A 24,568-nucleotide genomic window follows, 5' to 3' on the forward strand; every position below is an offset into this window, starting at 1 on the left:
TGTTATACACTGACAGACCTGTACCCACCAATACCGTACCCCAGTGTTATACAGTGACAGGCCTGTACCCACCAGTTCTGTACCCCAGTGTTATACAGTGACAGACCTGCATCCAACAGTAATGTACCCGTGTTATACACTGACAGACCATACCCACCAGTACTGTACCCCAGTTATAGTGACAGACCTGTGCCCACTAGTACTGTACCCCAGTTTTATAGTGACAGACCTGTACCCACCAGTACTGTACCCGTGCTTTCCAGAGACAGACATGTACCCACCAGTACTGTACCCGTGCTTTCCAGAGACAGACATGTACCCACCAGTACTGTACCAGTGTTACAGTGACAGACCTGTACCCACCAGTACTGTACCCCAGTGTTATACAGTGACAGACCTGTACCCACCAGTACTGTACCCCAGTGTGATACAGTGACAGACCTGTACCCACCAGTACTGTACCCCAGTGTTATACAGTGACAGACCTGTGCCCACCAGTACTGTACCCCAGTGTTATACAGTGACAGACCTGTACCCACCAGTACTGTACCTGTTATACAGTGACAGACCTGTACCCACCAGTAATGTACCCCAGTGTTATACAGTGACAGACCTGTACCCACCAGTACTGTACCCCAGTGTTATACAGTGACAGACCTGTACCCACCAGTACTGTACCCCAGTGTTATACAGTGACAGACCTTTACCCACCAGTGCTATAATCAGGGTTATACTGTGAGACCTGTACTGTACCCAGTTTCACAGGGACAGACCTGTACCCACCAGTACTGTACCCGTGTTATTCAGTTACAGACCTGTACCCACCAGTACTATATCCCAGTGTTATACACTGACAGACCTGTCCCCACCAGTGCTGTACCCCAGCGTCATACAGGAATAGACGTATATCCACCAGTACTGCACCACCTTTCGTGTGCCAGAGCAGCCTTCGGTTGCCTGAGGTAGAGAGTGTTTGATGACCAGGACCTCAAACCCGGCACCAAGCTCATGGTCTACAGAGCAGCAGTGATACCCACCCTTTGTATGCCTGAGAGACATGGACCATGTACAGCAGGCATCTCTAAGCACTGGAGAGGTACCACCAACGCTGCCTCCACAAGATCCTGCAAATCCATTGGCAGGATAGGCGCATCAACGTCAGTGTTCTCGCTCAGGCTAACATCCCCAGCATCGAAGCTTTGACCATGCTCGATCAGCTCCGATGGACGGGCCACATCGTCCAGATGCCCGATACGAGACTCCCAAAACAAGCGCTCTACTTGGAGCTCCGGCACGGCAAGAGAGCCCCAGGTGGGCAGAGGAAACGCTTCAAGGACACCCTCAAAGCCTCCTTGAAAAAGTGCAACATCCCCATCGACACCTGGGAATCCCTGGCCCAAGACCACACAAAGTGGAGCAGAAGCATCCGGGAAGACGCCAAACACCGAGTCTCTTCGCTGGGAGCAAGCGGAAGCCAAGCGCAGGCAGCGCAAGGAGCGCACGTCAACCCAAGAACCCCACCCACCCACCCCGTCAACCACCGTCTGCCCCACCTGTGACAGAGACTGTAGGTCTCGCATTGGAGTCATCAGTCACCCGAGAACTCATTTTTAATGTGGAAGCAAATCATCCTCGGTTCCGAGGGACTGCCTAAGAAGAGTGATGCACCCCAGTGTTGTACAGTGACAGCGCTTTGCCCACCTGTATTATACGCCAGTGTTATACAGTGACACACCACTACCGTACCACAGTTTTAAACAGTGACAGACCTGTACCCACCAGTACTGTACCCGTGTTATACAGTGACAGACCTGTACCCACCAGTGCTGTACCCCAGTGTTATACAGTGACAGACCTGTACTCACCAGTACTGTACCCGTGTTATACAGTGACAGACCTGTACCCACCAGTGCTGTACCCCAGTGTTATACAGCGACAGACCTGTACCCAACAGTACTGTACCCCAGTGTTATACAGTGACAGACCTGTACCCACCAGTACTGTACCCGTGTTATACAGTGACAGACCTGTACTCACCAGTACTGTACCCGTGTTATACAGTGACAGACCTGTACACACCAGTACTGTACCCGTTATAGTGACAGACCTGTACCCACCAGTACTGTACCCGTTATACAGTGACAGACCTGTACCCACCAGTACTGTACCCGTGTTATACAGCGACAGACCTGTACCCACCAGTACTGTACCCGTTATAGTGACAGACCTGTACCCACCAGTACTGTACCCGTGTTATACAGTGACAGACCTGTACACACCAGTACTGTAACCGTGTTATACAGTGACAGACCTGTACCCAGCAATACTCTACCCCAGTGTTATACAGTGACAAACCTATACCCACCAGTACTGTACCCCAGTGTAATACAGAGGCATCGCTGTACACACCAGTGCTGTACCCGTTATAAAGTGACAGACCTGTACCAACCGGTACTGTACACCAGTGTTATAGTGACAGAACTGTACCCACCAGTACTGTACCCGTGTTATTCAGTGACAGACCTGTACACACCAATACTGTACCCATTATACAGTGACAGAACTGTGCCCACCAGTACTGTACCCGTGCTTTCCAGAGACAGACATGTACCCACCAGTACTGTACCACAGTGTTACACAGTGACAGACCTGTACCCACCAGTTCTGTACCCCAGTGTTATACAGTGACAGACCTGTACCCACCAGTACTGTACCACAGTGTTATACAGTGACAGACCTGTACCCACCAGTATTGTACCCGTGCTTTCCAGAGACAGACATGTACCCACCAGTACTGTACCACAGTGTTACACAGTGACAGACCTGTACCCACCAGTACTGTACCCCAGTGTTATACAGTGACAGACCTGTACCCACCAGTACTGTACCACAGTGTTATACAGTGACAGACCTGTACCCACCAGTACTGTACCCCAGTGTTATACAGAGACAGACCTGTACATAAGAACATAAGAAATAGGAGCAGGAGTAGGCCAATCGGCCCCTCGAGCCTGCTCCGCCATTCAATAAGATCATGGCTGATCTGATCCTAACCGCCAATCCACTATCACAGAACCATCTCCTGAATCTAACAGAATTAGACACACAAAATAGGAGCAGGATCAGGCTACACGGCCCCTGGGCCTGCTCCGCTACCCACAGGGCCATGACCGATCCGAACCTAGACTCATGTCCAAATTCCTGCCCGCTCCCCGTAACCCTTAATTCCCTTTACTTCTAGGAAACTGTCGATTTCTGTTTTAAATTTATGTAATGATGTAGCTTCTACAGCTTTTTGGGGCAGCATATTCCATGGACCTACCACCCTCTGAGTGAAGTAGTTCCTCCTCATCTCAGTTTTGAAAGAGCAGCCCCTTATTCTAAGACTATGCCCCCTAGTTCTAGTTTCACCCATCATCGGGAACATCCTCCCCGCATCCACCCGATCCAACCCCTTCACAATCTTATATGTTCCAATAAGATCGCCTCTCATTCTTCTGAACTCCAATGAGTAGAGTCCCAATCTACTCAACCTCTCCTCATATGTCCATCCCCTCATCCCCGGGATTAACCGAGTGAACCTTCTTTGTACTGACTCGAGAGCAAGTATGTCCTTTCTTAAGTATGGACACCAAAACTGTACGCAGTATTCCAGGTGCGGTCTCACCAATACCTTGTACAACTGAAGCAATACCTCCCTATTTTTATATTCCATCCCCCTAGCAATGAAAGCCAACATTCCATTGGCCTTCTTAATCACTTGCTGCACCTGCATACTAACCTTTTGAGTTTCGTGCACCAGGACCCCCAGATCCCTTTGTACTTCAGTACTTTCCAGTTTCTTGCCATTAAGATAATAACTTGCTCTACGATTTTTCCTGCCAAAGTGCATAACCTCACACTTTCCAGTATTATGTATTCCATCTGCCAAATCTCTGCCCACCTACTTAGCTTGTCTATGTCCCCTTGCAGGTTTTTTATGTCCTCCTCACTCACTACTTTCCCTCCCATCTTAGTATCATCTGCAAACTTTGATATGTTACACTCGGTCCCCTCCTCCAAATCATTAATATAGATTGTAAAGAGTTGAGAACCCAGCACTGACCCCTGTAATGCATTACTGTGTTGTACAGTGACAGACATGTATCCAGCAGTACTGTACCCCAGTGCTATAAAGTGACAGACCTGTGCACACCAGTACTGTACCCGTGTTATACAGTGACAGACCTGTACCCACCAGTACTGTACCCGTGTTATGCAGTGAGAGACTTGTACCCACCAGTACTGTACCCATGTTACAGTGACAGACATGTACCCACCAGTACTGTACCCATGTTATACAGTGACAGACCTGTACCCACCAGTACTGTAACCCAGTGTTATACAGTGACAGACCTGTACCCACCAGTACCGTACCCCAGTGTTATACAGTGACAGACCTGTACCCACCAGTACTGTACCCGTTATACAGTGACAGACCTGCACCCTCCAGTACTGTACCCGTGTTATACAGTGACAGACCTCTACTCACCAGTACTGTACCCCAGTGTTAGTGACAGACCTGTACCCACCAGTACTAAAGCCCAGTGTTATACAGTGACAGACCTGTACCAACCAGTACTGTACCCCAGCGTTATACAGTGACAGACCTTTACCCACCAGTACTGTACCCCAGTGTTATAGTGACAGACCTGTACCCACCAGTACTGTACCCGTGTTATACAGTGACACACCTGTACCCACCAGTACTGAACCCCAGTGTTATATAGTGACAGACCTGTACCCACCATTACTGTACCCGTGTTATACAGTGACAGACCTGTACCCACCAGTACTATACCCCAGTGTTATACAGCGACAGACCTGTACCCACCAGTACTGTACCCCAGCGTTATACAGTGACAGACCTTTACCCACCAGTACTGTACCCCAGTGTTATACAGTGACAGGCCTGTACCCACAAGTACTGTACCCGTGTTATACAGTGACAGACCTGTATCCACCAGTACTATTCCCCCCATTAAACAGTGACAGACCTGTACCCACCAGTACTGTACCCATGTTACAGTGACAGATATGTACCCACCAGTACTGTAGCCGTGTTATACAGTGACAGACCTGTACCCACCAGTACTGTAGCCGTGTTATACAGTGACAGACCTGTACCCACCAGTACTGTACCCCAGTGTTAGTGACAGGCCTGTACCCACCAGTACTGTACCCCAGTGTTATACAGTGACAGACGTGTACCCACCAGTACTGTAACTGTGTTATACAGTGACAGACCTGTACCCACCAGTACTGTAGCCCAGTGTTAGTGACAGGCCTGTACCCACCAGTACTGTACCCCAGTGTTATACAGTGACAGACCTGTACCCACCAGTACTGTAGCCGTGTTATACAGTGACAGACCTGTACCCACCAGTGCTGTAACTGTGTTATACAGTGACAGACCTGTACCCACCAGTACTGTAACTGTGTTATACAGTGACAGACCTGTACCCACCAGTACTGTAACTGTGTTATACAGTGACAGACCTGTACCCACCAGTACTGTAACTGTGTTATACAGTGACAGACCTGTACCCACCAGTACTGTAGCCCAGTGTTAGTGACAGGCCTGTACCCAGCAGTACTGTACCCCAGTGTTATACAGTGACAGACCTGTACACACCAGTACTGTACCCGTGTTATAAAACGAGACGGGTACCCAGCAGTTCTGTACCCATTATACACTGACAGACCTGTACCCACCAGTACTGTAGCCCAGTGTTAGTGACAGGCCTGTACCCACCAATCAATCAATCAACTTTATTGTCATTGTTAGTGCACAAGTGCAGTACAAAGAAATGTAGGCTTGCGGCTCCAGAGAGTGTACATTTAGATTAAGACATTTAAACATTCAACATTCATTTGGCTTGTAATACATTAACATAAACATAATAAAGTGCATTGGCAGATGTGCAGGCTTTAGAGTTTATTTGTGGAGTTCAGTAGGATGACAGCCCTGGGAAAGAAGCTGTTCCTAAATCTGGTCGTTCGGGTGCGAATGCATCTGTAGCGTCTCCCAGATGGCAGGAGGGTGAACAGACTGTGGCTGGGGTGGGTAGGGTCTTTGATGATGGTCCGTGACCTCCATAAACAGCGCTCGTGACAGACCTGTACCCTCCAGTACTGTACTCGTTATGCATTGATGGACCTGTACCCACCAGTAATGTACCCATTATACACTGACAGAACTGTACCCACCAGTACTGTACCCGTGTTATACAGTGACAGACCTGTACCCACCAGTACTGTACCCGTGTTATACAGTGACAGATCTATACCCACCAGTACTGTACCCGTGTTATACAGTGACAGACCTGTACCCACCAGTACTGTACCCATGTTATACAGTGACAGACCTGTACCCACCAGTACTGTACCCCAGTGTTATAGTGACAGCCCTGTACCCACCAGTACTGTACCCGTGTTATACAGTGACAGACCTGTACCCACCAGTACTGTACCCATGTTATACAGTGACAGACCTGTACCCACCAGTACTGTACCCATGTTATACAGTGACAGACCTGTACCCACCAGTACTGTATCCGTGTTACAGTGACAGACCTGTACCCACCAGTACTGTACCCCAGTGCTATGCAGTGACAGAACTGTACACACCAATACTGCACCCTAGTGTTATACAGTGACAGACCTGTACCCACCAGTACTGTACCCCAGTGTTATCCAGTGACAGACCTGTCATCACCAGTACTGTACCCCAGTGGTATACAGCGAAAAGCCGGTACCCACCAGTACTGTACCCCATTGTTATACAGTGACAGACCTGTACCCACCAGTACTGTATCCAGTGTTATCCAGTGACAGACCTGTACCCACCAGTACTGTACCCCAGTGTTATACAGTGACAGACCTGTACCCACCAGTACTGTACCCCATTGTTATACAGTGACAGACCTGTACCCACCAGTACTGTATCCAGTGTTATACAGTGACAGACCTGTACCCACCAGTACTGTACCCAGTTTCACAGGGACAGACCTGTACCCACCAGTACTGTACCCCGGTGTTATAGTGACAGACCTCTACCAACCTGTAACAACCCTAGTGTTATACAGCGACAGGCCTGTACCCACCAGTACTGTTCCCCAGTGTTATAGTGACAAACCTGTACCCACCAGTACTATACCAGTGTTAGTGACAGACTTGTACACACCAAAACTGTACCCGTGTTATATAATGACAGACCGGTACCCACCAGTACTGTACCCGTGTTATACAGTGACAGACCTGTACCCACCAGTACTGTACCCGTGTTATTCAGTGACAGACCTGTACACACCAAAACTGTACCCCAGTGTTATTAATTGATGGACCTGTACCCACCAGTGCTGTATCCCAGTGTTATACAGCGACAGACCTGTACCCACCAGTACTGTACCCCAGTGTTATACAGTGACAGACCTGTACCCACCAGTACTGTACCCCAGTGTTATACAGTGACAGACCTGTACCCACCAGTACTGTACCCCAGTGTTATACAGTGACAGACCTGTACCCACCAGTACTGTACCCCAGTGTTATAGTGACAGACCTGTACCCACCAGTACTGTACCCCAGTGTTATAGTGACAGACTTGTACCCACCAGTACTGTACCCCAGTGTTATACAGTGACAGACCTGTACCCACCAGTACTGCACCCACGTTATAGTGACAGACCTGTGCCCAGCAGTACTGTACCCCAGTGCTATACAACAGACATGTACCCATCAGTACTGTACCCCAATGTTATAGTGACAGACCTGTACCCACCAGTACTGTACCCGTTATACAGTGACAGACCTGTACTGTACCCCAGTGTTATACATTGGCAGACCTGTACACACCAGTACTGTACCCACGTGTTATACAGTGACAGACCTGTACCCACCAGTACTGTACCCCAGTGTTATACAGTGACAGACCCGAACGAACCAGTACTGTACCTCAGTGTTGTACAGTGACAGACCTGTACCAACCAGTACTGTACCCAGTGTTATACAGTGACAGACCTGTACCCACCAGTACTGTAGCCCAGTGTTATACAGTGACAGACCTGTACCCACCAGTAATGTACCCCAATGTTACACAGTGACAGACCTGTACCCACCAGTACTGTACCCCAGTGTTATACAGTGACAGACCTGTACCCACCAGTACTGTACCCCAGTGTTATACAGTGACAGACCTGTACCCACCAGTACTGTACCCCAGTGTTATACAGTGACAGACCTGTACCCACCAGTAATGTACCCCAATGTTACACAGTGACAGACCTGTACCCACCAGTACTGTACCTCAGTGTTATACAGTGACAGACCCGAGCGAACCAGTACTGTACCTCAGTGTTGTACAGTGACAGACCTGTACCAACCAGTACTGTGCCCAGTGTTATACAGTGACAGACCTGTACCCACCAGTAATGTACCCCAATGTTACAGTGACAGACCTGTACCCACCAGTACTGTACCCCAGTGTTATACAGTGACAGACCCGAACGAACCAGTACTGTACCTCAGTGTTGTACAGTGACAGACCTGTACCAACCAGTACTGTACCCAGTGTTATACAGTGACAGACCTGTACCCACCAGTACTGTACCCCAGTGTTACACAGCGACAGACCTGTACCCACCAGTACTGTACCCATGTTATACAGTGACAGACCTGTACCCACCAGTATTGTACCCCAGTGTTATAGTGACAGACCTATAACCACCAATACTGTAACCCCAGTGTTTATACAGTGACAGACCTGTACCCACCAGTACTGTACCCCAGTGTTATAGTGACAGACCTGTACCCACCAATACTGTACCCATGTTATACAGTGACAGACCTGTACCCACCAATACTGTACCCATGTTATACAGTGACAGACCTGTACCCACCAGTACTGTACCCCAGTGTTATAGTGACAGACCTGTACCCACCAATACTGTACCCATGTTATACAGTGACAGACCTGTACCCACCAATCCTGTACCCATGTTATACAGTGACAGACCTGTACCCACCAGTACTGTACCCCAGTGTTATAGTGACAGACCTGTACCCACCAATACTGTACCCATGTTATACAGTGACAGACCTGTACCCACCAATACTGTACCCATGTTATACAGTGACAGACCTGTACCCACCAGTACTGTACCCCAGTGTTATAGTGACAGACCTGTACCCACCAATACTGTACCCATGTTATACAGTGACAGACCTGTACCCACCAGTACTGTACCCCAGTGTTATAGTGACAGACCTGTACCCACCAATACTGTACCCATGTTATACAGTGACAGACCTGTACCCACCAGTACTGTACCCCAGTGTTATAGTGACAGACCTATAACCACCAATACTGTAACCCCAGTGTTACCGTGACAAATATGCTGATGGGATCAAATGAAGAGGGGTTGGATGAGGCTTTTGTGCAGCAAGGACCTGACAGCACAAAAGGCCTGTTTCTGTGCTGTAAATTCAGTGGATGCTGTCGGTACTGATGCAAGATCCCCTCTGCAGTTGTGTCAAGCTCATTGTAGAAGTGCAGGGCTCCCGCAATAGTGCCAGGGATATCCTACACCGCTAACAGTCAACCTGGCATTAGTAATGCTGGGCTCCCTGCAGTCGTATTGCATTCCCGGCAATCCTGTTAGGTTCACTCCAGCAATGCCAAACTCCCTGTAGAAGTGCAGGAGATCCCTGTTGTGGTGCCGGCCTCACTATTATAGTGCTGTGCAGTGCTGCCCGTGATCGTGCCAGGCACCCAGATATAGATACAAGCACCCAGTAGTAAAGCAGGTCTCCCTGTAATCAGGCCAAGGTCCCTGAAATTGTCCAAGGTTCCTGCTGCATTGCATGGCATCCTATAGTAGTGCTCGGCTCAGCTCACCATGCTAGATTCACTATTGTAATGCCAGGCACCCTATTACCATGCTAGATTCACTATTGTAATGCCAGGCACCCTATTACCATGCTAGATTCACTGTAGTAATGCCAGGCACGCTATTACCATGCTAGATTCACTATAGTAATGCCAGGCACCCTATTACCATGCTAGATTCACTATAGTAATGCCAGGCACCCTATTACCATGCTAGATTCACTATTGTAATGCCAGGCACCCTATTTCCATGCTAGATTCACTATAGTAATGCCAGGCACCCTATTACCATGCTAGATTCACTATAGTAATGCCAGGCACCCTATTACCATGCTAGATTCACTATATTAATGCCAGGCACCCTATTACCATGCTAGATTCACTATAGTAATGCCAGGCACCCTATTACCATGCTAGATTCACTATAGTAATGCCAGGCACCCTATTACCATGCTAGATTCACTATAGTAATGCCAGGCACCCTATTACCATGCTAGATTGACTGTAGTAATGCCAGGCATCCTATTACCATGCTACATTCACTGTAGTAATGCCAGGCACCCTATTACCATGCTAGATTCACTATAGTAATGCCAGACACCCTATTACCATGCTAGATTCAGTATAGTAATGCCAGGCACCCTATTACCATGCTAGATTCACTATAGTAATGCCAGGCACCCTATTACCATGCTAGATTCACCATAGTAATGCCAGGCACCCTTTTACCATGCTACATTAACTGTAGTAATGCCAGGCATCCTATTACCATGCTAGATTCACTATAGTAATGCCAGACACCCTATTACCATGCTAGATTCACTATAGTAATGTCAGACACCCTATTACCATGCTAGATTCACTATAGTAATGCCAAGCACCCTATTACCATGCTAGATTCACTATAGTAATGTCAGACACCCTATTACCATGCTAGATTCACTATAGTAATGCCAGGCACCCTATTACTATGCTAGATTCACTATAGTAATGCCAGGCACCCTATTACCATGCTAGATTCACTATAGTAATGCCAGACACCCTATTACCATGCTAGATTCACTATAGTAATGCCAGACACCCTATTACCATGCTAGATTCACTATAGTAATGCCAGGCTCCCTATTACCATGCTAGATTCACTAGATTGGTGCCAGGGGCTCTATTTGAATACTAGATTCGCTATAGTAGTGCAGGGCCCGCTATAATATCAGTCTCCCTGTAGTGGTGTAATGCTTTTGAAAGTAGTGCATGGCCTCCTGATTAGACGGGTTATGGAAAGCTATCTATAGTAGTTCAGATGCCCCTGTCACAATGCCTGGCTCATGATAAGAGCACAAGGTTCACAATAGTAATACCAAGCTCCCTGTAATAGTGCATAGTTCATTACAAGTGTCAGGCTCACAATGGAAGTACCAGGCTCGCTGCTGCAGTCGTGCCACTCTAGTCAGGCTCACTACAGTAGTGGTGCCAGGCTCAGCATAGTGTCGCCAGGTTCCCTGCAATCGTGTCAGGAGCTATAATTATGTTGGGCACCTTGCACTCATGCAAGACTGGCTGCAAGAGTGCAGAACTCACTGTAGTCGTGTAAAGCTCCCTGTAGTAGTGCCAGTGTAGAAGTGCCAGTCACCCAGTAGTAGTGCCAGTGTAGTGGTACCAGTGACCCAGTAGTAGTGCCAGTGTAGTGGTGCCAGTGACCCAGTAGTAGCGCTAGTGTGGTAGTGCCAGTCTCCCTGTAGTAGTGCCAGTGTAGTGCCAATCTCCCTGTAGTAGTGCCAGTGTAGTAGTGCCACTCTCCTTAGTGGTGCCAATGTCATGGTGCCAGTCTCCATGTACTGGTGCCAGTGTAGTAGTGCCAGTCTCCTAGTAGTGGTGCCAGTGTAGTGGTCTCTCTGGAGTAGTACCAGTCACACAGTAGTAGCGTCAGTGTAGTAGTGCCAGTGTAGTGGTACCAGTGACCCAGTAGTAGTGGTGCCAGTGTAGTAGTGCCAGTGACCCAGTAGTAGTGCCAGTGTAGTAGTGCCAGCGACCCAGTAGTAGTGCCAGTGTAGTAGTGCCAGTGACCCAGTAGTAGTGCCAGTGATCCAGTAATAGTGCCAGTGTAGTGGTACCAATGACCCAGTAGTAGTGCCAGTGTAGTAGTGCCAGTGACCCAGTAGTAGTGCCAGTGACCCAGTAGTGCCAGTGTAGTGGTGCCAGCGACCCAGTAGTAGTGCCAGTGTAGTGGTACCAGTGACCCAGTAGTAGTGCCAGTGTAGTGGTACCAGTCACCCAGTAGTAGTGCCAGTGACCCAGTAGTGCCAGCGTAGTGGTACCAGTGACCCAGTAGTAGTGCCAGTGACCCAGTAGTAGTGCCAGTGTAGTAGTGCCAGTGACCCAGTAGTGCCAGTGTAGTGGTGCCAGCGACCCAGTAGTAGTGCCAGTGTAGTGGTACCAGTGACCCAGTAGTAGTACCAGTGTAGTGGTACCAGTCACCCAATAGTAGTGCCAGTGAGCCAGTAGTAGTGCCAGTGTAGTGGTACCAGTGACCCAGTAGTAGTGCCAGTGACCCAGTAGTAGTGCCAGTGTAGTGGTGCCAGTGATCCAGTAATAGTACCAGTGTAGTAGTGCCAGTGAGCCAGTAGTAGTGCCAGTGTAGTGGCACCAGTCACCCAGTAGTAGTGCCAGTGTAGTGATACCAATGACCCAGTAGTAGTGCCAGTGCAGTGGTGCCAGTGATCCAGTAGTAGTGCCAGTGTAGTGGTACCAGTGACCCAGTAGTAGTGCCAGTGTAGTAGTGCCAGTCACCCAGTAGTAGTGCCAGTGTAGTGATACCAGTGACCCAGTAGTAGTGCCAGTGTAGTGGTACCAGTGACCCAGTAGTAGTGCCAGTGTAGTGGTACCAGTCACCCAGTAGTGGTGCCAGTGTAGTGGTCTCTCTGGAGTAGTACCAGTCACCCAGTAGTAGCGTCAGTGTAGTAGTGCCAGTGTACTGGTACCAGTGACCCAGTAGTAGTGTCATTGACCCAGTAGTAGTGCCAGTGACCCAGTAGCAGTGCCAGTGTAGTGGTACCAGTCACCCAGTAGTGGTACCAGTGTAGTAGTGCCAGTGACCCAGTAGTAGTGCCAGTGACCCAGTAGCAGTGCCAGTGTAGTGGTACCAGTGATGCAGTAGTAGTGCCAGTGATCCAGTAATAGTGCCAGTGTAGTGGTACCAGTGACCCAGTAGTAGTGCCAGTGTAATGGTACCAGTGATCCAGTAGTAGTGCCAGTGCAGTGGTACTAGTCACCCAGTACTAGTGCCAGTGTAATGGTACCAGTCACCCAGTGGTAGTGCCAGTGTAGTGGTGCCAGTCATCTAGTGGTAGGTGCCAGTGTAGTGGTACCAGTGACCCAGTAGTAGTGCCAGTGTAATGGTACCAGTGATCCAGTAGTAGTGCCAGTGCAGTGGTACAAGTCACCCAGTAGTAGTGCCAGTGTAGTGGTACCAGTCACCCAGTAGTAGTGCCATTGTAGTGATACCAGTGATCCCGTAGTAGTGCCAGTGTAGTGGTGCCAGTCATCCAGTGGTAGGTGCCAGTGTAGTGGTACCAGTGACCCAGTAGTAGTGCCAGTGTAATGGTACCAGTGGTCCAATAGTAGTGCCAGTGTAGTGGTACCAGTGACCCAGTAGTAGCGCCAGTGTAGTGGTGCCAGTGATCCAGTAGTAGTGCCAGTGCAGTGGTACCAGTGACCCAGTAGTAATGCCAGTGTAGTCGTACAAGTCACCCAGTAGTAGTGCCAGTGTAGTGGTACAAGTCACCCAGTAATAGTGCCAGTGCAGTGGTACCAGTGACCCAGTAGTAGTGCCAGTGTAGTAGTACAAGTCACCCAGTAGTAGTGCCAGTGTAGTGGTACCAGTGACCCAGTAGTAGTGCCAGTGCAGTGGTGCCAGTGACCCAGTAGTAGTGCCAGTGCAGTGGTACCAATGATCCAATAGTAGTGCCAGTGTAGTGGTACAAGTCACCCAGTAGTAGTGCCAGTGTAGTGGTACCAGTCACCCAGTAGTAGTGCCAGTGTAGTGGTACCAGTGACCCAGTAGTAGTGCCAGTGTAGTGGTACCAGTCACCCAGTAGTGCCGCCAGTGTAGTGATACCAGTGACCCAGTAGTAGTGCCAGTGTAGTGGTACCAGTGATCCAATAGTAGTGCCAGTGCAGTGGTACCAGTGACCCAGTAGTTGTGCCAGTGTAGTGGTACAAGTCACTCAGTAGTAGTGCCAGTGTAGTGGTATCAGTCACCCAGTTGTAGTGCCAGTGTAGTGGTACCAGTGACCCAGTTGTAGTGCCAGTGTAGTGGTACCAGTCACCCAGTAGTAGTGCCAGTGTAGTGGTACCAGTGACCCAGTAGTAGTGCCAGTGTAACGGTACCAGTGATCCAGTAGTGCCAGTGCAGTGGTACAAGTCACCCAGTAGTAGTGCCAGTGCAGTGGTACCAGTCACCCAGTAGTAGTGCCATTGTAGTGATACCAGTGATCCCGTAGTAGTGCCAGTGTAGTGGTGCCAGTCATCCAGTGGTAGGTGCCAGTGTAGTGGTACCAGTGACCCAGTAGTAGTGCCAGTGTAATGGTACCAGTGATCCAGTAGTAGTGCAAGTGTAGTGGTACCAGTGACCCAGTAGTAGCGCCAGTGTAGTGGTGCCAGTGACCCAGTAGTAGTGCCAGTGCAGTGGTACCAGTGACCCAGTAGTAATGCCAGTGTAGTCGTACAAGTCACCCAGTAGTAGTGCCAGTGCAGTGCTGCCAGTGACCCAGTAGTAGTGCCAGTGCAGTGGTACCAATGATCCAATAGTAGTGCCAGTGTAGTGGTACCAGTCACCCAGTAGTAGTGCCAGTGTAGTGGTACCAGTCACCCAGTAGTAGTGCCAGTGTAGTGATACCAGTGACCCAGTAGTAGTGCCAGTGTAGTGGTACCAGTGATCCAGTAGTAGTGCCAGTGCAGTGGTACCAGTGACCCAGTAGTAGTGCCAGTGTAGTGGTACCAGTGATCCAGTAGTAGTGCCAGTGTAGTGGTATCAGTCACCCAGTAGTAGTGCCAGTGTAGTGGTACCAGTGACCCAGTAGTAGTGCCAGTGTAGTGGTACCAGTGACCCAGTAGTAGTGCCAGTGTAGTGGTACCAGTGACCCAGTAGTAGTGCCAGTGTCGTGGTACCAGTCACCCAGTAGTAGTAGGAGTGCCAGTCTCCTTAGGCTTTATAACACTGCCATTGCCCTCCCCAGCCCGGCTGCCAGCCTCTTGCCCCCGGGTACTCACCGAGCTGTGGCCCTGCCAGTCAGTTCCTCCTCCCCCCTCCCTCCCTGTTCATTTACTCTCAGCCCCTTGTGGTCAAATCCTCTCTTCGCTGGGAAGCCCGAGCTCCAAAATGGTGAATGGAGCTGGCCCGGCTGAGCGGGCGGCCAATCGGCGGCCGCCTGCCTGCTGAGTGACGGGCGCGCTAGCCAATGGACGGGTTTGGGGGGCGGGGCCGGAGGCCGGCCAATCGCCGGCGCCGCCCGGGGCCGAGTTTGTTTACCAGCCGCCAGTGCGCCTGCGCCGCCCCCCCCCGTGACCCGCCGGGAGTTAGAGTCCGCCGGTGACGTCATGCCGGCCGGTGCCCGGATGGCAGCGGGCGGCCCGGGACTACAAGTCCCGGCATGCCGCGCGACGGACTCAGTCTCTGTCCCCCGCCGGCCCCGGTATCGCAGAGAGAAAAACGCTCGAACCAAATCTTGGCAGATGTTGTCCGGTCAGCGGGCGGATCGGGGCCTAGAGCGCAGGGCCGCTCCGATCCCTGAGGTAAAAAAAGTTAGTTTGACAACTCACCCATCCCCTTCAGCGCCGGGGGGCCCCTCCTCGCCGCCGAACCCGCCCTTGTGTGTGTGTGGTGGTGGTGGTGGGTTTTTTTTTCAAATTATACAATCGGCTTTTTTCCTCCCTTCGGAAGGCCGACCAACAGGCTGGCAACAGGGCTCAGCCAATGGGAGGGCGCCGAGCCCCTCCTCCCCCCTCCTCCTCCCGTGACGTCGGGGCCGGGGTTGCCAGGTGACGTCAGCGACGGGAAGCGCGAGTGGTTGCCAGGCGCCGGCCGCCGTCCAATCGGCGGGCTCCCCTTCCATTTCCCCTTCAACTGTCTGACGCGTCAGCGGCTGGGTTGCCAGTCGACGTCACCGCTCCGGCACCCGATTGGAGCAGTCCCCCTCCCACCCCGACCAATGGGCGCGCTCGGGGCCGCGTGACGATTGCGGGTCCCGGTTGCCATCGCCTGGGAGTAAAGGGAAAGGGGGCGGGCCGGGCCTCTGGCGCTGGCCAATGGCGCGGCGCGATGGCCGATGACATCATTGCACTTGTGGCCGGCGGCTGCGGCACTGAGTGAGGCGGCACCGACCGCCCTGCTCACCCTCACCCGGCTGACTGCGCACGGAGGATATAGTGCCAGCAGGCAGCCTCGCAGCACCAGCATTGTGAGCTTACACTGCAATAGTGAGCCTTGCACTACTATAGTGAGCTTTACACTACTACAGGGAGACTAGCACTACTATAGTGAGCTTTACGCTACTACAGGGAGACCAGCACTACTATAGTGAGCGTTGCACTACTACAGGGAGACCAGCACTACTATAGTGGGCTTTACGCTACTACAGGGAGACCAGCACTACTATAGTGAGCTTTACACTACTACAGGGAGACCAGCACTACTATAGTGAGCGTTGCACTACTACAGGGAGACCAGCACTACTGTAGTGAGCTTTACACTACTACAGGGAGACCAGCACTGCTATAGTGAGCTTTACACGACGACAGGGAGACCAGCACTACTATGGTGAGCGTTGCACTACTACAGGGAGACCAGCACAACTATAGTGAGCTTTACACTACTACAGGGAGACTAGCACTACTATAGTGAGCTTTACACTACTACAGGGAGACCAGCACTACTATAGTGAGCTTTACACTACAACAGGGAGATCAGCACTACTATAGTGAGCGTTGCACTACTACAGGGAGACCAGCACTACTGTAGTGAGCTTTACACTACTACAGGAAGACCAGCACTACTATAGTGGGCTTTACGCTACTACAGGGAGACCAGCACTACTATTGTGAGCTTTACGCTACTACAGGGAGACCAGCACTGCTATAGTGAGCTTTACACGACGACAGGGAGACCAGCACAACTATAGTGAGCTTTACACTACGACAGGGAGACCAGCACTACTATAGTGAACTTTACACTACAGGGAGATCAGCACTACTACAGTGAGCGTTGCACTACTACAGGGAGACCAGCACAACTATAGTGAGCTTTGCACTACTACAGGGAGACCAGCACTACTATAGTGAGCTTTGCACTACTACAGGGAGACCAGCACTACTGTAGTGAGCTTTACACTACTACAGGGAGACCAGCACTGCTATAGTGAGCTTTACACGACGACAGGGAGACCAGCACTACTATGGTGAGCGTTGCACTACTACAGGGAGACCAGCACAACTATAGTGAGCTTTACACTACTACAGGGAGACTAGCACTACTATAGTGAGCTTTACACTACTACAGGGAGACCAGCACTACTATAGTGAGCTTTACACTACAACAGGGAGATCAGCACTACTATAGTGAGCGTTGCACTACTACAGGGAGACCAGCACTACTGTAGTGAGCTTTACACTACTACAGGAAGACCAGCACTACTATAGTGGGCTTTACGCTACTACAGGGAGACCAGCACTACTATTGTGAGCTTTACGCTACTACAGGGAGACCAGCACTGCTATAGTGAGCTTTACACGACGACAGGGAGACCAGCACAACTATAGTGAGCTTTACACTACGACAGGGAGACCAGCACTACTATAGTGAACTTTACACTACAGGGAGATCAGCACTACTACAGTGAGCGTTGCACTACTACAGGGAGACCAGCACAACTATAGTGAGCTTTGCACTACTACAGGGAGACCAGCACTACTATAGTGAGCTTTGCACTACTACAGGGAGACCAGTGCTACTATAGTGAGCTTTGCACTACTACAGGGAGACCAGCACTACTACCGGGAGACCAGCACGACTATAGTGAGCTTTACACTACTACAGGGAGATCAGCACTACTATAGTGAGTGTTGCACTACTACAGGGAGACCAGCACTACTGTAGTGAGCTTTACACTACTACAGGGAGACCAGCACTACTATAGTGAGCTTCACACTACAACAGGGAGATCAGCACTACTATAGTGAGCGTTGCACTACTACAGGGAGACCAGCACTACTGTAGTGAGCTTTACACTACTACAGGGAGACCAGCACTACTATAGTGGGCTTTATACTACTACAGGGAGACCAGCACTACTATAGTGGGCTTTATGCTACTACAGGGAGACCAGCACTGCTATAGTGAGCTTTACACGACGACAGGGAGACCAGCACTACTATAGTGAGCGTTGCACTACTACAGGGAGACCAGCACAACTATAGTGAGCTTTACACTACTACAGGGAGACCAGCACTACTATAGTGAGCTTTACACGACGACAGGGAGACCAGCACTACTATAGTGAGCGTTGCACTACTACAGGGAGACCAGCACTACTATAGTGAACTTTACACTACTACAGGGAGACCAGCACAACTATAGTGAGCTTTGCACTACTACAGGGAGACCAGCACTACTATAGTGAGCTTTGCACTACTACAGGGAGACCAGCACAACTATAGTGAGCTTTGCACTACTACAGGGAGACCAGCACTACTATAGTGAGCTTTGCACTACTACAGGGAGACCAGCACTACTATAGTGAGCTTTGCACTACTACAGGGAGACCAGTGCTACTATAGTGAGCTTTGCACTACTACAGGGAGACCAGCACTACTACCGGGAGACCAGCACGACTATAGTGAGCTTTACACTACTACAGGGAGATCAGCACTACTATAGTGAGCGTTGCACTACTACAGGGAGACCAGCACTACTGTAGTGAGCTTTACACTACTACAGGGAGACCAGCACTACTATAGTGAGCTTTACACTACAACAGGGAGATCAGCACTACTATAGTGAGCGTTGCACTACTACAGGGAGACCAGCACTACTGTAGTGAGCTTTACACTACTACAGGGAGACCAGCACTACTATAGTGGGCTTTACACTACTACAGGGAGACCAGCACTACTATAGTGGGCTTTATGCTACTACAGGGAGACCAGCACTGCTATAGTGAGCTTTACACGACGACAGGGAGACCAGCACTACTATAGTGAGCGTTGCACTACTACAGGGAGACCAGCACTACTATAGTGAACTTTACACTACTACAGGGAGACCAGCACAACTATAGTGAGCTTTGCACTACTACAGGGAGACCAGCACTACTATAGTGAGCTTTGCACTACTACAGGGAGACCAGCACAACTATAGTGAGCTTTGCACTACTACAGGGAGACCAGCACTACTATAGTGAGCGTTGCACTACTACAGGGAGACCAGCACAACTATAGTGAGCTTTGCACTACTACAGGGAGACCAGCACTACTATAGTGAGCTTTGCACTACTACAGGGAGACCAGTGCTACTATAGTGAGCTTTGCACTACTACAGGGAGATCAGCACTACTACTGGGAGACCAGCACTACTATAGTGAGCTTTACACTACTACAGGGAGACCAGCACTACTATAGTGAGCTTTACACTACTACAGGGAGACCAGCACTACTATAGTGAGCTTTGTGCTACTACAGGGAGACCAGCACTACTATAGTGAGCTTTACGCTACTACAGGGAGACCAGCACTACTATAGTGAGCTTTACACTACTACAGGGAGACCAGTGTGATGAAATATTCCATTCATCACTGCCTGTGACTGTGGTCGGTTTCAGTTTCATTTCCCTTCCCCCAGTTCCGTTTCCTCACCATTGTATTGTATATTGGAATGTGTTGTGTGTAGGGCTCCGCCCATACCTGGCCCCTATGTAAGCAAGCTCAGTCTGGCCTCATATCCAGTACTGCAGCCCTCCGGATGGAAGATACCTCTCTCCACTACGTGTTACCTTCTAAGTTAATAAAAGCCTTGTTTTGTTTCGCTAACATCGAGTCTCGGAATTATTGAGGCACATCAATTTTATTAACTTATTTTTCAACACAATGGATCAACTCCTGAAACCCGAACGTTTGGATTTGGATCAGCATGCTCCGGACGCATCAGCACGCTTCGGACACTGGTTTATGTGTATGGAATTCTTCCTGGACAATTCCGCAGCCGTCAAAGACGCTACGGACGCTGCGAGTATGAAACTCGGAATTCTGCGGAATTGGGTAAGCCACCGGGTTTACCCCCTCATCCAAGACGCCGACACGTACCTGGCCGCCTGCGACATCTTAAAGGCGCATTACCAGCAGCCTACGAATGAGGTGTATGCTAGGCATCTGCTCGCTACTCGCGCACAGCGACCTGGGGAATCGGTGGAGGAGTTCCTAGGCACCCTGAAAATGCTTGGCAAAGACTGCAAGTGCCGAGATGTAAAAGCCGCAGTGTACACTGACGAGCTTGTTCCCGATGCCTTTATCACAGGCCTCAGCTCCACTTACATCCGGCAAAGACTGCTGAAAAAAACGGGATTGGACCTGAAACAGGCTGCGGACACCGCGCGATCCCTGGATGTGGCCCAGAGAAACTCGGACGCCTACTCTTCAGCCCGCGCCGTCCACGCCGCCACGTGTGCACCAAGGGCGCCGCCATCTTGGAAGGCATCTTCCCAGCCCGACACCGTCGGGGCCCCGCTCTCCCCCCAGAAGCCCTACGACAGCCACGACGCGTCGGGGACCCAACTGCTACTTCTGCGGGCAGCCAAAGCACACCAGAAACCTGTGCCCGGCGAAAGGCACCACCTGCTTTAAGTGCGGTAAGAAGGGGCACTTCGGGAAGGTGTGCAGAGGGAACCCCGCCGGAAAACCAACCGCCGGAAAACCCGCCACCGCCGCGTGCGCGCCGTGGGAGCGGCCATCTTGGACGCCATCTTGCCCGACCTCGTGGGGTCCGCCATCTTATGAGCAGACAGCGTGGACGCCATCGTGTCTCGATCAGGGCCCTACAGTGGCATCGGTCACAGTGGACCAGACCAGGCCGCACCCGCTATCCAAATCAATGGTGGACATCGAGGTAAACGGGTGCAGGGTTAAATGTTTAATTGACAGTGGAAGCATGGAGAGTTTTATCCACCCTGAACTGGCACAACAACTCTCCCTAAAGGTGGTCCCTACTCAGGGTACCATCTCTATGGCTGATAAAACCCAGACATCGACCATTCTGGGTTACTGCACGGTACAATTGTCCGTTAACGGAACTGTATATGATAATTTTAAAGTATTAATCATGAAGAATCTATGTGCGAGCGTGATCTTGGGCCTGGATTTCCAGTGCAACCACCAAAGCATCACGCTCAAGTACGGTGGGTCCCAGCCGCCCCTCACAGTGTGCGGTCTGGCTACCCTGAAGGTAAAGCCGCCTTCGCTATTCGCGAACCTTACCCCTAACTGCCGGCCAATAGCGACCAAAAGCAGGAGGTACAGCTGGGAGGACAGGCGGTTTATCGCGACTGAGGTAGACAGGCTCCTGAAAGAGCGCATTATTGAACGCAGCAACAGCCCGTGGCGCGCCCAAGTGGTAGTGGTAAGGGGTAGCGAGAAGAAATGGATGGTTATCGACTATAGCCAAACGATCAACAGGTACACCCAACTAGACGCCTACCCGCTACCCCGCATATCAGAAATGGTGAACCAAATCGCCCAATACCGGGTGTTCTCCACCATCGACCTTAAGTCAGCGTACCACCAGCTCCCTATCAGACCAGAGGACCGCCCGTACACCGCCTTCGAGGCGAACGGACGCCTCTACCAATTCCTCAGAGTCCCCTTTGGGGTGACGAATGGGGTCTCGGTCTTCCAGAGGGAGATGGACCGCATGGTCGATGACCACCACTTGCAGGCAACCTTCCCCTACCTCGACAACGTCACCATCTGCGGTCACAACCAGCAGGATCACGACTCGAACCTCGAGAGGTTCCTGGAAACCGCACAAAACTCAACCTCACCTACAACGAGGACAAGTGCGTTTTCAACACCACGCGCCTCTGCATACTAGGCAGCGTGGTGGAGAATGGGGAAATCGGACCAGACCCCGACCGATTGCGCCCCCTACGGGAGCTGCCCCTGCCCAACACTCCCAAAGCCCTGAAAAGGTGCCTGGGGTTATTTTCCTATTATTCCCAATGGGTCCCCAACTACTCCGACAAAGCCCGCCCCCTCTTGAAAGCATCCTCTTTTCCACTCTCTGCTGAGGCCCACGCCGCCTTCAAAAGCATTAAGCAGGATATTGAGCGGGCCACGCTACAGGCAGTGGACGAGAACACTCCATTTCAAGTGGAAAGTGATGCGTCTGACTTCGCCTTGGCGGCCACCCTCAACCAGGCGGGGCGGCCCGTAGCTTTCTTCTCGAGGACCCTCCAAGGGCCCGAGATCAGACACTCCTCCGTGGAAAAGGAGGCCCAAGCCATCGTGGAGGCAGTGCGCCATTGGCGCCACTACCTAGCCGGCAAACGCTTCACCCTACTTACCGACCAGCGGGCGGTAGCGTTTATGTTCAATAATAAACAGAGGGGGAAGATTAAAAATGATAAGATTCTTAGGTGGCGGATCGAGCTCTCCACCTTCGAGTATGACATCATTTACCGGCCAGGGGCCCTTAACGAATCCCCTGACGCCCTCTCACGAGGGATGTGTGCCAGCGCCACCGGGGATCGGCTACAGACCCTCCACAACGACCTCTGCCACCCAGGGGTCACGCGGCTGTTCCACTTCATAAAGTCCCGTAACTTACCCTACTCGATTGAGGAAGTTCGGTCTCTGACCAGGAACTGCCGCACTTGCGCTGAGTGCAAGCCTCGGTTCTACCGCCCAGATAGAGCCCACTTAATCAAAGCCACACGGCCCTTTGAGCGGCTCAGCTTAGATTTCAAGGGCCCCCTCCCGTCCGTCGACTGCAATGTTTACTTCCTGAACATTGTGGACGAATACTCCCGGTTCCCATTCGCCTTCCCCTGCCCAGACATGACCAGCGCCACGGTCATTAAATGCCTCAACAGCCTGTTCTGCCTGTTCGGTATGCCGAGCTACATCCATACGGATAGGGGGGCGTCCTTCATGAGTGAAGAGCTACGCCAGTACATGCTGTCCAGGGGGATCGCCACGAGCCGTACCACCAGCTACAACCCCCGGGGTAACGGCCAAGTGGAGCGAGAGAACGGGACAGTATGGAAAGCAGTCACTCTAGCTCTAAGGACCAAGGGCCTCCCTATCTCCCGCTGGCAGGAAGTCCTCTCGGATGTGCTCCATTCGATACGGTTGCTATTGTGTACTGCCACTAATGCCACGCCTCATGAACGAATGTTTGTCTTTCCCCGGAAATCCACCTCAGGCGTATCCATGCCGTCATGGCTTTCCACCCCAGGTCCGGTGTTCGTGCGAAGGCATGTGAGGGGCCACAAGACGGACCCTCTCGTGGAGCCAGTGTACCTACTCCACGCCAACCCCCAATACGCATATGTCCGGCACGCCGACGGAAGGGAGGACACCGTGTCCATAAAAGACGTCGCCCCAGCCGGTAACGACAACAACCACGGCGATAGCAGCGACAACGATCGCAGCGACTCTTACCCACCCACTACTCTTTCATCACCCCCGGAAGAACATCGACCAACGGCACCCCCACCAACTACCCCTTCAACAACCCTGGCAGCACCCCCGGCAGAGACCCAGGAGGCTACCGGGGACACCCAGCCGACACCCGCGGCACCGCAACAGCCACGTCGGTCGCAGAGGACTATCAAACCCCCGAACAGACTAAATCTATAGAAGGGGTGAATGTGATGAAATATTCCATTCATCACTGCCTGTGACTGTGGTCGGTTTCAGTTTCATTTCCCTTCCCCCAGTTCCGTTTCCTCACCATTGTATTGTATATTGGAATGTGTTGTGTGTAGGGCTCCGCCCATACCTGGCCCCTATGTAATCAAGCTCAGTCTGGCCTCATATCCAGTACTGCAGCCCTCCGGATGGAAGATACCTCTCTCCACTACGTGTTACCTTCTAAGTTAATAAAAGCCTTGTTTTGTTTCGCTAACATCGAGTCTCGGAATTATTGAGGCACATCAATCAGCACTACTATAGTGAGCTTTGCGCTACTACAGGGAGACCAGCACTACTATAGTGAGCCGCTACTACAGGGAGACCAGCACTACTATAGTGAGCTTTACACCACTACAGGGAGACCAGCACTACTATAGTGAGCTTTACACTTGATGGGCCTTCAATAACCACAAAACTAGAAGTTATAGACTTAAACAAGTTGGCTTTTAATCACTAAGATCAGAGCTAACATCTCAACACGCCGACTGGTTCACAGGAATGAATCATACAGATCCTGGGATCTTTATGTAAGAGAAGTCAGGGGCGGAGCCAAGAGCCAAGACCTGGAACCTCCCAGGTTAGTCGGGAAAGAGGAAGTGAAACTATACACAGTGGGGGAGGGTAATATACATGAGTGCAAAACGAATACAGGATCAAGACAAACAGATTTCATTGCATTCACCCCTTC

At 51.0% G+C, this 24,568-nt stretch overlaps 1 protein-coding gene and 1 pseudogene across 2 annotated transcripts in view; one reads left to right on the forward strand and one right to left on the reverse strand.

The window, feature by feature from the left end:
* LOC147109744 (protein capicua homolog) overlaps positions 1 to 15,910 on the reverse strand; it is a 208,163-nt gene extending 192,253 nt beyond the window's left edge. The window contains 1 exon segment of the mRNA XM_086003871.1: positions 15,746 to 15,910. The gene's annotated coding sequence lies outside the window, so the exon portion shown is untranslated.
* On the forward strand, positions 15,524 to 24,094 carry LOC147109745 (uncharacterized; annotated as a pseudogene). The gene is made up of 3 exons (XR_015080152.1): positions 15,524 to 15,718; positions 20,104 to 21,076; positions 23,390 to 24,094. The product of XR_015080152.1 is annotated as an uncharacterized LOC147109745 (transcript).
* Positions 24,095 to 24,568: the final 474 nt, after the last annotated feature.

Source organism: Somniosus microcephalus, chromosome 12 (assembly GCF_052327205.1).
Source record: "Somniosus microcephalus isolate GS21.2 chromosome 12, FLI_Smic_1.0, whole genome shotgun sequence".
Taxonomy (NCBI): Eukaryota; Metazoa; Chordata; class Chondrichthyes; order Squaliformes; family Somniosidae; genus Somniosus; species Somniosus microcephalus.